Genomic DNA, 17,669 nt, shown 5'->3' with positions numbered 1-17,669 from the left:
CTCTCATATCTTTCTCTTCATGTCTCCCTTATAGTTTTAAAACCACTGGAATGTATAGCCTTCCTTTTCATATCTAGAAACTGTTGTAATAATAAACTAAGTAGCCCACTGTGCCCACATGGGTCCGAATCCGACCCATGGCCCATTGCTGCGTGTCATCCCCTGTCTCTCTCTCTCTGACCTTCCCGTCTCCCGCAAATAATACCCCCCCAAAAAAGCAGCCCAAATTATAAAACAGAAAACTAGTTCATCTGGCCACACTGGCTAGGTGGCTGAAATGTGTCATGTCGTCACTATATTCTCCTCTCACAGCGGTATGCAGCCTGTCAACAGAGCGAAAGTATTCTCGGTTGTCACCTGCTCTTTGGAAGTGACTGTGTGTTGAAGAGCACATGTGAGCAGTGAATGTCTGTCAGGGTCAGAGCAGGAATGCAATGGCAACAGCATGAGACAGACACACAGCGATAAAGACACATTCACGTTGCTTGGCCGTCACCAGTCTTCCCACATCCACCAGTCCAGGGTTACGACCTGTCCGCTTTGCCACTTTCTACTGTACAGCAGAAATCACTAACCTGTCTGGGTGTCCACTGTGGGTCTTCTGTGGGACCACACCACTGAGGGGGATTAGCTAACTGTTGGGTGGTGGAATCTTTATGGTTTTTTTTCCCCCAGTTCACAGTTCATGAGAGTACAAAGTGTGCTATTAACGATCTGCTCATGGTCAGCGGATGCCGTGTATTGACACCAAACAGCAGAGCGACACAGATGACATGCTGTACCTACAGACATCACAGGCCAGACAGGGGGCAAATGGGGTAAATTAACAAGTACATCCCAGTGGGACAGACACTGTCAGGCTAGACAAGTGACTGAAACCTAGGAATCGTTCAGAAATAAATCAAGTAAGAAGTGTTGTGTAACACCAGTTTGTTTTTTAGGGCTGCAAAAATTTTTTTTTGTGGTATTGATACCAAACCACAAAGGTCATCAACACTGCTGTGGGATATGAAAGACAATAGCACATCTAAAACTGAAAAAGCGGAAAATCCTTGAAAATTGAGAAGCGGGAAACAGAATCCTTGGCATTTGGCCTGACTTTAAATCCCTTAACATCCAGTTTTCCATTTTTATTTACCCTTAAGTGGCTTTAAGTTTGGAAAACTAATCTTCTTCCAGATTGTCTGCCAGAGTCATATGTGGATTCGGTTTTAGCTTGTTACAACTCTTCATTGAAGCTATATGATGTTACTCAGCACAAATATTCAAGCCACGATTCCTTGTTTCCATCATTTTCATCCTTTGGAAATATTCCAGATGTCTTGTACATCATTATATAAACATTTTCCCAAATATCTGGTAGCTTTGGAAACATTTGGATCTCCAGAATTTGAAATTATTTTCTGTGTGTTTGAAGTGGCTATAACTGATACTTTTATGATAATAATGTATCAAATGACAATGTGAAAACAAACAAAACAAAAAAAACAATGAGAAAGAGGTCACTCATAATGATCAACATACATCACCTGAATCTGAAGTTCAGGTGATGTATGTTAATTGTTTCAGTTAATTGTTCATCTCTCCAAATCCCAACTTTACTGTTTTGGTTCACTGTCTCATAGTATTGTTTTTGACCACAGGAGGCAGCTGGAGCTCTAAAAACCAACTAACACTCACACTTGGTGACTAGCTGGTGAACATAGTGGAGAATTTAGTAGCTAAAGAGCCAAATAATTCCTTCAGGAGTTGGAATTAAACAAGACTGAAATTCTCCAGGTGGACAGAGACACAATTCCACTTGAACAATAATGTTGCTCTGTAACAGCTGGATGTGTAAATAAGTAAAACTTTATGTAACAAGGTCATCGTGAGAAGCTGTCCCCAAGTAGTATTCAAAAAATAAAAAAAATAAATGAATAAAATCCGCTATTGCAGGTTTGAACAATGTTTGGCTGCACAGCGTGAATGTGTTCAGCAGACTTCTCCGCTGATTGACACATCAGCATTTGTTTTTCCTTAGTGTGCGAGTCTGAGTCTGGTGGTGAAATACAGAATCAGATGTATAACAAGCAGGTGAGCAGTGATTTCATCATGTTTGTTTGCAGTAGGTGCAGAAGGTTGCAGAGCCTCTCAGATCTGGAGACAACATGTCTGATCTTGCGTTACCAATGTAAAAATACTTACACAAGCAAACACAGTATAAAGCTGTTTTTCTCCACCTATGGCATGAAAAGTTTGCTCCAAAGGATAGGAGGGGGGTTTGTGCACAAACAAACTGGTGAAGCCAACATCATCATAACTCACCATAATATCTTAATGAATCTGAGGTGTGGTGATGTTCATGAAACATCCTGAAATTATGGCAGAAAAATTATAAAATTCCTTTACACCCAAACTATTTAACACATCAGTCAATGTAATCCAGCATCACGATAAAACATGTTTGGGAGGGGCTCCATATTCTCACAACTGCTTGAAAAAGTTGAATGAATACAGAGCCATTGTTTGCAGGCTTGGGAACAGGGCTCCCAAGGGGCAGGACATGACTGAAAACAGGGACTGGGATCAGGGCATTTGGGTTTAAACTGGCATGTGGTTCTCATTGCTGCAGCGTAGTGAGTGATCACTGTGTACTGGTGCTTTAACTGGCCTCGGCCTTGCACGTGAGCCGATCAAAACCACATGTTCCAGTGTGATTGTGTCTGTGGGCTCATAAAGATGGAGCTCTGGCTGAAGAGCTGCCCCTGGCTCACACAGCCACACAGAGACCTCTTTGCATGTTAAAAACATTTTTTTTTTCCCCCACTCGCTTGGCTGATGCAACGTAGTACAACTTCCACATGGAGTGTATTTTCCCTGACTAAGGGGTTTGGGAGCTGATTTATAGTACAGTGCTGTTGTTGAAATGAATCTAGAGGAGTAGGACTTTGTTTTTCTAAAAGCCATCCTTGATTTAATATTCCAACAGCAATCACAGAAGAATGGAAGTTATTAAAAGTAAATTACAGTCCAGGGTATATGGAAAGATGACTGTTTAGAAGTGCTAAAAGATGCTTTACAGAGCCACTATTAGTTTAAAAGAGATGATCTGAACTTTGTTCTCACAACTAATTGAATTTAAGTGTTTTTTCCCACATAGCTTCTGTGCTAGGCCATACTGTCTGCATCTGGTTTATATGTCCTCAAGTTATTTTCCAGCGTCTTAAGCATTTACCCGAAAATGCAAACTGTGGTGCATCCTATAGCTGCTATCTGGTGACAAAATGCCCTACATGACAAGACAAAGGTTTATAAGAAGACATGTTTTTGAGGTATTATTTTCTAGCAGAGAGACTATCTTTCATCCTCAGGCTGTCAAGTGATTGACAGAAAATTCAGCGAAACATAATGTGTGCACTGAGATGAAAACACAAAACTCAGGTGCCACAAAATAGTGCTAACACAGAAACTGACAAAATCACATTAAGCCTTCATGTCTGCTCTGACGGATTGTCTACTGTAGGAAAATTGAAAATTGTTCTTACTTTTAAAAAGTGAATGAAATTAATTCTCCCGAGAGACACGGAGCAAAAAGATCCTGATATCTCTCATTGACTGTGTGCAGACACAGATGGGGATAATTAAAAGGAGAGGAGAAACCTACATCTGTGGTTCCCAACATTTCATGTTGACTTTAGCTGTTTCAGAGCTAACTGTTTCGATCATTTACACGTTATATTTTGCATTTCTTTAGCTAACTGTTGACTTTTAGCAGATTAGTTTAACAATTACATTTAGCTAAATACTTAATCTGTTTACTGTTAACTATATTTTGACTGCTTATCCATTAGTTTAAGCCATCTATTTAAACCGTCTGTTAATCCATGTTAGCTAATGTTAATTATTGCAACCCCTTAACCAGTATTTTTAGCTATTTCAACTGTGGCTCTACTTTAGCTCACTGTTTACTATTTAGAGATAACTGTTTCAAACCTTTATCCATTACATTTAGCATTCTTTTATCTAAGTGTTGAATTTTACAAACTATTTTAACCAATTATCTATTAGCCTACTTTTAGCATTCTTTTAGGCTAGCTCTTGACTTCTAGCAAACTGTTTCACTTGGTCTTATTTCAGATACTTCTGTTATGGATGTATTGTTTGTTGTGGATGTATTGTTTTTTAATCAAATCAGAATTTCTATGTTTTCATATGAGCCGAGAGTCTTTCCATGCACCCCCTGGAAACTGCAGAAGTAGCGTATCCCTGGTTGTGAATCACTGACCTAGATGACTGATTAAAATTAAAAGACATTTTTATCTTTTGCAGGGCTCTTTTGCAGTTACCACAGATAAGGTGCTAGGGTGGTGTATTGTGTTGGATAATGATGGTGGTGAAGTAAAATAGGGGTCCTTGGTGGTGTTGCTGGCATGGAAGTTTTGCCCTGAACTCTTTTGGCAGAAAGCCATCTGCAGCCTCACACTGAGCCACTGTGTCTTATCTCCAGCAGCCAGGATGCTGATTACAGGGAGACTGTACAGGCATGCACATACATCCTGCTCTGTGTCAGAGACAGCATGGCTGTGCATCTGCCTCCACTGCACCGCAGATATGCTCAAAGTCATTATTATGCCACTCACTGTAATAAGATAGTGGGCAGAGGCTTGCTGCAGTGTTGTTCGATGCATACTGCTTTCTTGGACACCGATGGGAGCAGGTCATATGAAGAAAATATTTTTTCCAACACTGAAAAGCTGCCATAGGTGATACTGGCTCTCTTTTTGCCCTTAGTTTGTATAGTCAGCTGTTTGTTGCTCTACAGCTTGACTACTAAAAGATCGAGTCAGCAGAAGGCGTTATCTGGAAACAGCTGATTTCTAGAAGTCCTAAACATTAGAGCATAATGAATGAATCATTTATTATTCATTCATTATTCATCCTACTTAATGGCAACTTATTTCCATAAAAAGCTCATCTCAGTGATTGTACTAGCTTCATTTCTTTAGGCCTACCTTTCTGTTTTGGATTTGTTGTATCGTGGTTCATTCATGTCATGAAATGCTTGATCTGTGCAGCATGATAACAATTCTTGGTGGTGCCCATCCCCCTGTATTCTTAAAGTTAACTCTTTTTTTTCTTCTCATGTCCAAAATAAATTTCCTAAGGGCATTTTTTTGGTATTTTGGGTGTGCATGTAGTGGGTGATTTTGGAAGAAGGACAGAGTTGCCTTTTCAATATTTACAAAAAAATATGGACAAATTAAAAAATGTGCATCTTTTCAATCATCTCTAACCTGATTTTCTAACCTTAGATAGGAACATCAAACTAAGCAGTCCAGCTTTTGTGTGATCATCACTCCTAGATTAATCTAGTGCATTTCCATTTTTAGATTAACATTTTATTTTTCTTGAGGGATGAGAACAATACAGGGCGCCATTTCGGGTCATTTCGCAAAAATTAAAGAGCAAGTGCAGAAATCTGATGCCAGAAGTTTCGCAAGTGCACAGAAACGAGTGCAAGGAGAAAGACTCAAGAAAGATTGAACTGACAAACAGTTTTACACAGGAGCAGAGCAAATTTGTGCTTGAACAGGGACTATTTAAGAGATAGGGCTGAGTTTTGAGGGAAAGCATTACAAAATCTGAAGGTGAAATGAAGAAATACCACTCTCAAAATGAAAGACCATGCTCTTGAATAAAGATAGGAAAGAAACTCCATTGTGAAGCCAATGGCATCTGAAGCTCAAAGAGTCAGAGAGTCAGTGGTTTTCAGTTTGGCGTCAGTATGTCAGTTGAGAATGGGACTGCTATTTCTGAACCTCTGCAGCTGCTGGCAGAAAAGTGGCAAGAAAGTGAGTCTGTCTTTTGTGACGGCTATATCTGTTTCAGGGGAATGTGACATCAGAGGCAGACGAGTAAAAAAGAAGTATGAATTTGACCTATGAACTCACTCTCTGGCTGAGGGTAAAGAAAGAGCGCCGCTCAAAGAGTTAATCTACTACATGGACAGACAGCTCACACACAGGTGTCTGCCTGTAGGCCTGAGAAACAGACTTGCCTGTGCAGTATGTGCCTTTCTCTTCCAGATGGATTACCAGTGCAAAAGGGTAAATACAGAAATACAATAAATGTCAAGGGATAAAGAAATGTGTAGAAATACAATGCATGCATTTACCATTAAACAGAATGAGAGCTCCGCTGTTATCAAGAGCCTCCAGCCACCTCCAGGCTTTCTGTTTGTCTCATCAGCAGGTTTGGCTCAGTTGTTGATCCTCTGAAACAAAGCTCATGCATTTTCATTACCTAACAGTAAAAAGACAGCATCAGCCCTCTATTAGACTCCTGCTCTCTGTTCAGGCTCACAGAAACCACATTTTATTGTGTTTCAAATTGATTACAAACAATCACCTCCTTGAAACTGAAAGGAACCTTTTTGGCGCACAAATTATATTATTTGGTGTTCAGTCTAATGATGATGGTTGTTTGTTTAACCAGAAAGGGTGTGAGGGTGGATGAGGAAAGAAAGTGGAATGCCTTTTTCAACAGGTTTATGTCCACGATTAAGTGAGGATAAGTTTAACTTAATTTGTTAAAAACCTAGATTGGTTTCATCCCAGATGATCACTGAAGACATTGCCTTGTTATGTTCAGTATTTAGTTTTCAGTGTAAACCAGTTTGTATTCAATACAACTGAGACATTTGCAAGCCTTGATTACCAACAGGGCAAAGCAGGCAACTACCAAGGGGCCTGAAAAGCCCCAGTTAACTCCATGTGAGTCATGTACAGTGGGGGCCAGTAGGGGCGAGAGGTTAATGCAGCCATGACCAATGGGAAATACATAAAATACATGTACATACATACATACAAATCTGACAATGTTTGAAAATGCCAAGGTAATATCAGAGGTTGTTTCTTTGAAATGCTCTCTTTCCCTTTTTTACTTTCTTTGGTGTCTCCAATGGCCGTGTGGTTAAGATCACACCATCCCTGCTTTGCTGCATTTCATTTCACTTCTCTCCCTTTAGTTTGCTATTAAACTAAAAATATTCTACCACACTTTGAAATTAATGAAAGAAATTATGGTTTCATTTTTTTTTTTTCCCACACAACGAGGACGTTGCTTGAATTTGAGGACGACTGTCTGCAGCAGATGCAGCGGGATGAAAGAAATGTGGCAGCACCTGTCTCTGCTGCAGCACAGGGGGTCACGACCCAGAGACCACCAAGAACTGCAAACACTACTGTAGCAGAAGCACAGGGGTGCATTAACAATATTTGTGATTAAGACCAAAAGAACACAAAAAAAAGTTTATTTTTTCTTCCTGATACAGCTAGAGCTGCAACAGTTACTTGATTAACTGCAGAGTTGAAATAAATCAGCATCTATTTTGATAATCCAATAATTGTTTTGTCATTTCTTAAGAAAAAACACCCCAAATTGTCTCGTCCCGACTTCTCGAGTGTGATTATTTGCTGGTTTCCATAATCTTCTACAACCGTAAACTGTTGGTCAGACAAAACAAGACATTTGAATATATCATTCTTGGAGTCTTGAAACTATCCTCATTAACCTCCTCACATTTTATAAGCAAAACGATGAATCTAGAAAATAATCGGCAGATGAATCAATAATGAAAATACTAATTAGTTGCAGTAGTGAATACAGTGAGAGTTTAAAAGTGAAATTCATGATTCAATAATGATTTAAAACACAGTCCAAAGTCTAATCAGATAAAAAAAAAAACAACTGAATGACACACCCCTGTGACTCCCTGAATCCACCACAGAGAATCGTTTTCCTGCATTGCAACAACTTAACAGCTTTCTAACAACATGACCATGTGCTGAAGCGATTGAGGTACTCTCAAGCTTTCCCCTCTGCGCTGCAACAAAACCTGCAATCCATCACTCACTTCCTGTTTGTGCTCCAGCTCAGTTTACAAGCTTCCTGTATGGGCCAAAGGACTTCCCTCACAACCCTGTGGATGAACTGAATCTTTCAACAGCCTTCTTATCTGCTCAGCACAATGTGACACAAATATTGGCTCAAGATTCAACGGTGCACACACACACAAACACACAGGCGCACACACACACACACACACACACACACACACACACACACACACACATACACCCCAATATAAGGCATGTGTGAATAATTAACAAACAAAAATAAATGAGTAACTTAAAGCAATAATATTCACCAGTACTAAACCAGAAATGAGTCATAAGATTGACTATTTTCTCCTCTACTGTTTGTGTGGTTCTTTCCTTGTTTAAATGTCAGTTAAAAGACACAAAATGACCAGAAAAGAAATGCAAAATGATCCCAATGAGAGGCCAAACAACCACAAAGAGACACAAAACAACTACACAGAGACAGAAAAGAACCACAAATTGACATAAAACAAGCACGGAGATGGAAAACAACCATAAAAAGACAAATCATTACCAAAGAGTCCACAACGAGATGCTAAATTACCAAAAAGGGACAACACAACTACCACAAAAAGATGCAGAATGAACACAAATAGACACAAAATGACTATTGTCCGGAGGTCCTGTAGGAGGTGTGGGGGGCCTTTTAACCTGTCTGTGTCTAGGCTCCTGTATCTGGTTACCACTGTCTTGATAAAGCTCTCCCGGTTTGAGCCGTTGTGTGTCATCTCTTTCGTTTACTTTTCCTCCTTAGCCTTGCAGCGATCATTTGCTATCATTGGGACACTGTGGTTTTGGGCCATCAGGAAAGGCTGCAGGCCTACAAGGACCACCAGCGGCACCTCCACCACAGAAAACTTAGTCTCGCAAACTCTCTGCAAGAACAAAGAGAGAAAAAAAGATTGCCAAAACTTAGTGTGTGGTATAAAAGTGCTGATCTTGTGTGTTAATCAGGGGGAAGAAGTGCTGAGGCTGCTCATAAAGCCTAATGTTTCAAATCAGCCTTAGGATGATCTAGAGCAGGTTATAAATACTAAAGCTAGTGAGATGATGCAACTAAAGTGCTACCTCCAACTTTAAAGTTTAGGGACTCTTGTAAGGATAGACCCAGCTGGTGCTGCACTACTGCAGACAGCAAGGTAACACTCCCTCAGGGCTTTGATGGCACAATGTTTAATTCATGAAGAGGCCACAAGTCCCGCCGATGCTTTAACGCTCAAGTTAAATGTATCAGAGGAGAAAAAGTAACTCCCATACTACATGCCAAAATGTGTTCGCCTCAATTATTTAACACTGCAAGGTTGATGACATAAGTGCAGAGCAAAAAAGCACTCGCAGAAGTATGGCAGCTGCAAACATGAAGTGGGTTTTTGTGGATTTTTTTGTTAAAGCTTACTTGTCCTCACTTTCTGCTGTCGTCCATGAATGGTGATGGTATTCAGCGAGACCTGCTGCACTTGGCCTGAGTGCATGTGAAGTGGTGCTTCACAGAAAGAGCTGATCTGGCAGCTTCAGGTACTCATAAAACTAACAGAGAGATTATCATGGTACACATTCTGGGAAAGGCATGGTCAGTCTGGGAGTCACTGGATTAGTTATCAGTTAACCATCATGATCATCATTTTTTAATTTTTTATAGCAACTATAATCAATATTTTTATGATACTGTATAAAATAACAAAGTGAAAACAATGAGAAGGGTGCCACTTGTAATGATGAACTTACAGAAAATGATCACCTGAATCTGCAGCTCTCCTTGGGCTGGGCTTTATAGTGAGTTTCAGTTCAATGTTTAGCTGTCCATACCGTGTTGGTTCACTCTCACTGCTCTCATAGCATCTATTTGAGCTGCAGCAGGCAAATGTTTACAGTAAAAAGCTCTAAAAACTCTCTGCACCAAACAGCAGACAGACACAGTTTCAGACTACAGCTGGTGAATGTGTGGCGCACTCAGCAGCTAACTAGCCAAATATCTTATTCAGGAGGTGGTGGAGACCAAAAACAGAGCTAAAAGAAGAGTGAATATTGGACTCATATTCTCCTTGGTGACCAGTGATATTACTCTAAATGAATGATAATGTTGCTCCATATCTGCTGGATGTGTAAATAATTAACTTTTTGTAATGCGTTTGCCGTATCAACTTGAAAGGCTATGATATGTTTGTGTGCCCTGCTCCACAGCTGCAGAGTTCTATGTGGTGGGTTCATCACTGCCACTGCTCGCTTTTTTACAAGTTGCACATGTCATTTGATTCATCAATATAACAAAAAGGTCGACAGTGTACCTCCATTGCCGCATAGTAGCTGTCCTGGAGCTTTCAGTCAGATGATTTAATCTTTCTCAGATTTCTCATCTATGTAGTTCAGTCAGTTGCAACCTGTAAAAGCAACTGCAGCACTGGTGATGTCTTGCTCTTCATTGTTTTGCCTTTTTAGATAGTTTGGAAAAATCATAGCTGTTTATGCATGTTTCAGTCAGTTGATGTTTGTATTTACTTGACCTCTTGGCCAAGTCTCTATTAAAAAGATAATTTACTTAAACTTAACAAATCAAAATCACAAACTCAAACAAAAAATAATAAGAGAAGCTTTGACTAAGAAATGTGTTTAGGCTACATGATGTGACTCTGTATGGGGAGAGATGTGTTACACTGATTAAATGTATAGTAGATACTAATATTCTGTAAGTGCTTACATGATCCTCCAGTCATGCATATTAACCAGGATTATCAGGAATCGAGTAGATTTCAAAATTGCAGGTGGGGATTAAAACTAAGGTTGAAGCATTATCTCCTCAATCCCAACCCTGTTGTCCAGTGCTTCACCTGCAGCTTACAGAGACTCAAGGCTCATGTGAATCTCTCTGTGAACTGTATTTTAGAGGTCAGCTGTCACTGGACTGCCATTACATAAATCTTATTCACATCTGACACATGATGTAAATCTCTTCAGAGAGAATCAATATTGTCCTGAGTAAAGCAGATGAGGATGTGAGGTATTCCTGTTTTGGATGGAGGGGGCTGGGTCTTGAAGACATATGGTTGTTTCCCCTGACGAAAGACTTTTTCCTTATGTTGTCAAAACAGCAGCAAAGCAGCAGCAGCCCCCCCCCCCCCCCCCCCAACAAGAATAGGCATCCAGCTGGGGTGAAAGGTCAGGGCCCTCCCTGCCAGCCTGAGGAGAGGAGTGTCAACAGAGGGCTGAGTCCATCTGTAAGCTGCAATCAAACCAACATCTTCGGTTACGACTCTTCATCCCCGCTCCCTGGTCTCTATTGTTCAAACATGGCTGCATGTGTACAGTGTGAGCTGCCGGGAGAGTCCCTGTGTTTCCTGCACAGAGGCTTGGTGTTGATGATAACTCGTGCACGTGTCTTGCAAAGACGACTCAGTGTGTTTTGATGACAGTAACAGAAGATGGGTTGAATCACGGGCAGAGGAGTGAGTCACCGCTTCTACCTATTGTCTATCTTTATTACATCTGTCACCGCAAAGCTCACAAAGACAGTTCATGACCTTCCAACATCAGGTCCTTCATCCTCACCTGTCCTGAAAGGCTCAGCTGACTCAGATTTATACCCATTCAAGGCCATTAGTGTGTTATAGCCTAATTTCTCACCACCTTCTGACACACTGGTTTGATCAGTCGTCTCTGAACCATCTTCCACTAGTTTAAAGAGGCTTACAATAGATTCTTTGACCTTTTCCCTAGTGGCTTTAAGACTTGTAGTATTTCTGTGAGAAGAGGATTTTTCTGGCAGAGGATTGAGAATGTATTGTGAAATGATTTTAATCTATGGTTGATAGAAGAGATTAAAACTCAGATTATCTGTATGAAAGACAGCTACAGTGGGTCAGTTTATATAGTATGAAACTATGCCTTCATGGCTCTGTTGCCTTGTTAAAATTAAAATCAGTGTCTATTCTTCAGTTACCATTAAATTTAAGTAATAATTGTTGTTGGGGCAAGAAATAGATTTGATGTTCTCTATTTTTATTTTTGAAACTTTGCTGAAAAAAAAGGCTTTGAGTTGAAATACTCACGAATAGATTTAATCACCTTTTTGCACACCTTCCTCTATCCACTCTGGATTTACAAAAGAGGAAAACTCAGAGGAGACAGAGCCCAAAACCAGTGTATAAAAAAGAATTACACAATTAAAGAATGCCAGTTGTTGTGTGCTTTAACATTTATGAAATCTCTTTTTTTCATTGTAAGATCCTGTGGTAGTTCTCCTTCTAGCCTAAAGCTATGTGTTTTTCTTCACTGTTCATGTACTCTGATTCAATTCAATACAACTTTATTTATTCACATTAGTGAAATTATATGCAGTCTAAGCTTAAAACAATAAATATCTATAAAAAAAACCCTGAAAAATTATAAAACATAATTCTCATGTATCTCTTGCCTTATGGTTTTATCTGCTAAAGTTTTGAGGTATTTGCCTCTGAGATTTCTGCCTCCACCCAGTTTGTGGTGCTCACAAACTGAAAAAACTGCATAAAAAAAATTTATTTTCTGTGTATTATTCAGAGTAGTGATGACACTGTTTCTGCATGGAGAGACAAGTCGCTGTTGAATTTAAATGTTATATTTCAGTGCTGTAGGCTCCACATACGATAGTACATTCACTTACATTATGGAGGCAGAAATCTGTGCAAATACATCCCAAACTATTTGTATAATAGATATAAATAATGTTTTCTTTCCTTTTTTTTTGTAATCTGGGTGAACAGACCTTTAGGTCTCCCGCTGCACAAGATTCACTGTTGTGTAAGAAATAGTCAGAGATGTGAATGACCTCATGCATCTTCATGTTTACTTTCTGGACTAAAGATAACCATCTGAGTCACTCATAAGCATGTTTCAAAGATCCCACGCCAGCCAGTATTAGTTGTTCCTTCCTTCACATGTACATCCTGTTAGTGTGACACTGTCACAGACGTATGTGAGTTGATAAGACAGAGCTAATATTACCGGGGCAGAGCGTGGCTGCATCTAAAGAAACATGATGGAAATGTGAGACATCCTCACTGACGTTTTCTTCAGGGAACTGGCACCGTTACGTACTGTACAGCCTCTCTGACAGATAACACATCATTATCTATTTTCAGTTGGCTTTACAGAGTCTAGCCTGTTATTATGTATGCAGTGTGGAGGAGAGGGGTTATAGACAGGAATGTGACAAAGACACAATTTTCATCACTTCGGTGTTGATCACATCATCTCCATCTTTACAGCTCATATCCTGCCCTAGATTGCAACCAGGCTGCAAACTGCAATTTTACTTTTTTTTTATTTGCATTCAGTACTGCTCTTGTCTCTTTACTCCAAGAAACAGCAGCCCAGATTGTATTGTGTATTTTAGTAAATTATGGGGTGAAAATGGTTTTGACAATCCTTCGCAAAGCCAAAGAAACCGAGACTGTGTGGGTGACTGTGAAGGTGAGTTTGACTAAATATAATTTTGATGGAAACTGAATGTAATATATTTGACGTTGGCCTTTATAAATGTTTAGTGAAGCCAAATCCTAAAAAAAAAATGTGTCTCTCTTACTAGTTATGCTGATAGTTTGACTTTTATGCACTGGTTTTAAAGGAATACTTTGAGGGAAATTATATTGGGGTAAATGAGAGTTAGGTGAAAAGATTTATACCAATTTTATGTCTATATGGTAAATATGAAGCTACAGCCAGCAGCCAGTTAGCTGAGCATAGCATAGAGATGAGACACATCTAATAAAAAAATGTCTTCTAAAAACTGACAAATTAATCACTTAATATTTTTGATTGTTGGAGTCCAAGCTTGATCCAGTCCAAAGGAAACAAATCAATTTTAATCCATACCGAAACTGAAAACATTAAAACCACGTGAAATGTTTTCAGAAAACATTAAGCCATGATCAGCACCATGTTCAACCATGCACAGGTTAGCCCCTGGGCATAGTTAAAAAACAAGTCTGGTACTTATCCCCTCCGAAAAACCACAATGTGTCATTTTCAGTTTTGGAAATGTTAACTTTAGAGGTGGTAGCAGGCTGATTTGTTTCCTTTGGACAGGATCATGCATCTAAATCTTGTCAAAAAAAAAAATTATAATCATATTTCCCAATATTCAAACTGTTCTTTTAAAGTAGGTTTATATACTTCTGAGATTTCTGCCACCACCTAAACACAACTGAAGTGAACGTAACTTAATTTGCAGAGCTCACAGATGTAAAATTTAAATTTAAAAAATCCAGCTGCTTCAGTATGTATTTCCAGGAACATGTCTTAATTTCTCTGGTGGCAGAAATCTGAGAAATTAAAAATCTTGTCAACAAAAATTTTTGCATTCCCAACAAGAGGTAAGTAAGAAAATGGCATTTTCTTTGTTTTGTAATTTGGGTGAACTGACCCTTTAAACAGATTATAAATTAACTCTTGCTGTTTGTATTACACTTAAATGGTTTCAGCCCAAGCAGGCAAAGAGTTCAGCGTGTTAAACCTGAGTGCAGCTTGAAATTGGACACCAACCGTTACACACTTTTGTCTCCTGACACACTCAGCTTCTTCATCCTCCTCCTTTCTTCACTGGAGTTTCACACAACCTTTGTTTTATCTAATTCGACTTCAGGAACTGAATGACAAAGAGTGGGACAGCACCTTGTAGTTTCAGCTCCATTGTATCCGGTCTCTGGGATCACAGCCAAGCCAATCCCTGAGAACGAGAGGTTTACTAATAAAAAAAAAAGGTTCCAGTGGTGTATCATTGGTGGCCCATGATGCAGGCTGAAAGTCCCTGAGTGCTGAACATGGTTTAATGTTTTACTTGTTCCCTGGCTGTAAATGTCTGCGTCTTTATAAATGGAATGTGTGAATCAAGCCGAACAGCTTTGACAATGGACAAAGGACGCTGGGGTCACTGCAGTATATTAAAAAAGCAGGAATGTTGAGTGCAGCAGGATGAAAGCCAACCATGAAGTCAGTTTGCAGTGTACACACAAGCTCAATGAAGTCTCACAGGATTTCTGTTGTGTCCTTGAGCAAAACACACACAGTCCTGGACCACCGCTCTGCAGCTGACCCTGCACTTTAAAACCTCTGATGAAATTCCCCTTAGATGGATCAATTGCATTTCACACCTCATACGTGTGCTGTGCTTAGGATTTTTTCTTTTTTGGAAACTTCATTTTTTACCATGAAGCAAATTGAGGACACCAGAGTTATACTGAATTATGTTGTTGATACAAAAAAGGTGGTATGGCTGATGTGGGATCACAAACTGTGGAAATTTCGGGATAAATATTCACAAAACAAAACCACACTTATAGTATATGTGTATATATATGTTTTTGTATTAATAATATATAAAACAACTATTTGTAACATGAAATGGTTTGATGAACCCACAGATGACAACTTTGCACACTTCTTCGGAACAGAACTTTCAGCTCACCTGTTTGGTTTTCCATCCCACATCTGTACCGCCCTGGTTCACTCCAACGGCTCTACACATTCTCGTTTCTCCCTGCAGTGGGCTGGAAAAAAGCTCTGATGAGAGAACTGTACCTACTATACTGTACCTAAGTTAGCATCTAGCTCTTAGTGGTGCATTTAGCTGCTTAAAAGCCAGATGGTTGAAACCAAAACAGAGCTAAAAGGAGAGTGAATACTGGATTTATACTTTTGTGTGTTTGCTGACTGCAGATATCTGCAAATATTGCTCCATATCTGCGCACCGTGTAAATACGTGACTGTTTGCTCACACGTTTGCCATAGCAACTTTATAAGGTGATATCTTTGTGTTTGCAGCAGCTGTTTGTGAGAAGAAGAAGTAAAACCTCAACTTATAAACCATATTTACTCATAATAAAATCACACTTCTGTACAATAGGGGTCAAATTCCAGCAACATTCCTCAGGCCGCTTTACAACTGTGGCCTCGGCTGCAGTAATTGGGCACCAACCTGCAACAACAAGTCTTAAATGTACATGGTGTTTATAGAGAAAACAAAGCGGGACCTCCTAACACACCAGTCACTGCTTAGTCAGGGTGTGGTGGATGTCGCCCTGGTAAAGTGCCACATAGCCTAGTTGATCTACTCCATGTGCTTGAAACCTGACACGCTGACTGAGAGTGGAGGCACAACAGGACGGACTGGCTTGCTGGTGATGAAGGGCTCCCAAGTGGCCCATCAATACAGAGCAGCAGTGCCATGATGAACATATTCTTCATCCTCCATCAACCCCCCCCCCCCCCCCCCAACATGACCTGCATCCTGGTCTGCTCTAGCATGCAGGCTCCAACTGAGAGACCACAGGGACCACAGCCCACTTCGCATGAAGGAAAACCTGAAAACCCATTTTCTCAATCACTTTTCTTACTGTGATTGATGGTTCCTAAACAAACATGCACTTCTCTGGCAAAGTTAGAACATGTCACAGAACAGAACATCTCTCATGTGGTTCTTCCACATGAGAGATTTCTGTATTTTTTGTCCTTTCTTTTCTCACTGGCTTGAAGGTAATGTAACACAAATTTTCATACACATATCAGAGGCAGCTTAACTATCGTATATAAAATACGTGTGAGTCAGGATAAAAACCAAACATAAACTAAAATGATCAAAAATAAGAACATAAATACATACATTGTACTTTCATTTGTTGTTTTATTTTCAAATATCATTTGAGGATAAACTCTGAGCTGCATCATCTTGTTTTCATGGGGGTCCTCACACATAAAAAACTTCAATAAAAAAAAAATTATTAAAACATAAATAATAGCATTTGAATCACAAACTGATGACAGTTACCTCAAACGTGCCCAGTTAGAGTGTTAAACCTTTAATTGTGTTAAAGTCTCTTGCTCCTTTTAGCCATGAATATTTAATCTTTAAGAGTAGTACTTAAGATTTGTAACTAAGTTTTCAAGGTTGTATATTTTAAGAATATAAAGATTACAATGTTTGATGATATTAGTCAGTCGGCTTCATTCCAGCAGTTTTTTTGACTTTCAACAGTTTTTTTGTCTCTGAACTTCCAGCTGTGTCTCATGATCTTCACTGGTGAGTGGAGCTGGCTCAGGTTTCACCATATGACAGAGTGTGATAGCAGTTGTGTTGTTCAGCTGAACACAAGTATTTTGGGTGAGATCATCACCTTTGTCTCTTTATATCTTTGCTAATAAAAATAGGTGCTCTTTGAACAACGCTCTTGACACCAAAACTTGATATTTAAAAACAAGACTAAGAGACCAGAACCATGCTAGCAGCTCTCTGAGGCTACACTGAGCCTAATTGGCTATAGGATTTTCATTAGTTTTACAAATATTTAGTCATAAACCAAATTGTTGGATAATTTTAAATTTTGACCTGATGATGAAAGCAATTACCAAAGTGATTACAGTTCATCTTGAGGGGAATATAGTATCAGAACCAAATTTCATGACAATTCATCCAATAGTTGTTGAGACTTTTCACTCTGAACCACAAATGTCGGGATCTTCAACTTCAGTAGGATTCATCCTCTGGGGACCATGGATGTCTATATTGGAAAAAAATCAATGGTGATCTATCCAATAGCTGTTACATTTTAGCCTGGACTTGTTGCCTAGGCTTGTTCAGTTTTTAAGACAAATAAATAACAAAAAATCCATTACATTTCTCAAACAGTTGGTTTTATATGTTTTTTCTATTTCCTCCCTGAGTCTAGATGCTAAAGATAGATAGCATACTGACGTGGACATCAGTAGGGCAAGCAT

The 17,669-nt window shown here is 39.4% G+C and overlaps 1 long non-coding RNA gene across 1 annotated transcript; it reads right to left on the bottom strand.

Annotated features, from left to right (window-relative positions):
• Positions 1-13,827: 13,827 nt before the first annotated feature.
• Positions 13,828-15,539, bottom strand: LOC147819736 (uncharacterized). Its single transcript, XR_015436670.1, has 2 exons — positions 15,364-15,539; positions 13,828-14,625 (listed from the first exon to the last, which is right to left on the bottom strand). It is a non-coding gene; the product is annotated as an uncharacterized LOC147819736 (long non-coding RNA).
• Positions 15,540-17,669: the final 2,130 nt, after the last annotated feature.

Source organism: Seriola lalandi, unplaced genomic scaffold (genome assembly GCF_002814215.2).
Source record: "Seriola lalandi dorsalis isolate HSWRI2012SDOR001 ecotype SW California unplaced genomic scaffold, Sedor1 jcf7180002049955, whole genome shotgun sequence".
In the NCBI taxonomy this organism is placed as follows: Eukaryota; Metazoa; Chordata; class Actinopteri; order Carangiformes; family Carangidae; genus Seriola; species Seriola lalandi.
Note: the sequence above shows the minus strand (reverse complement) of the source record. Positions and strands in the feature narration are given on the sequence as shown.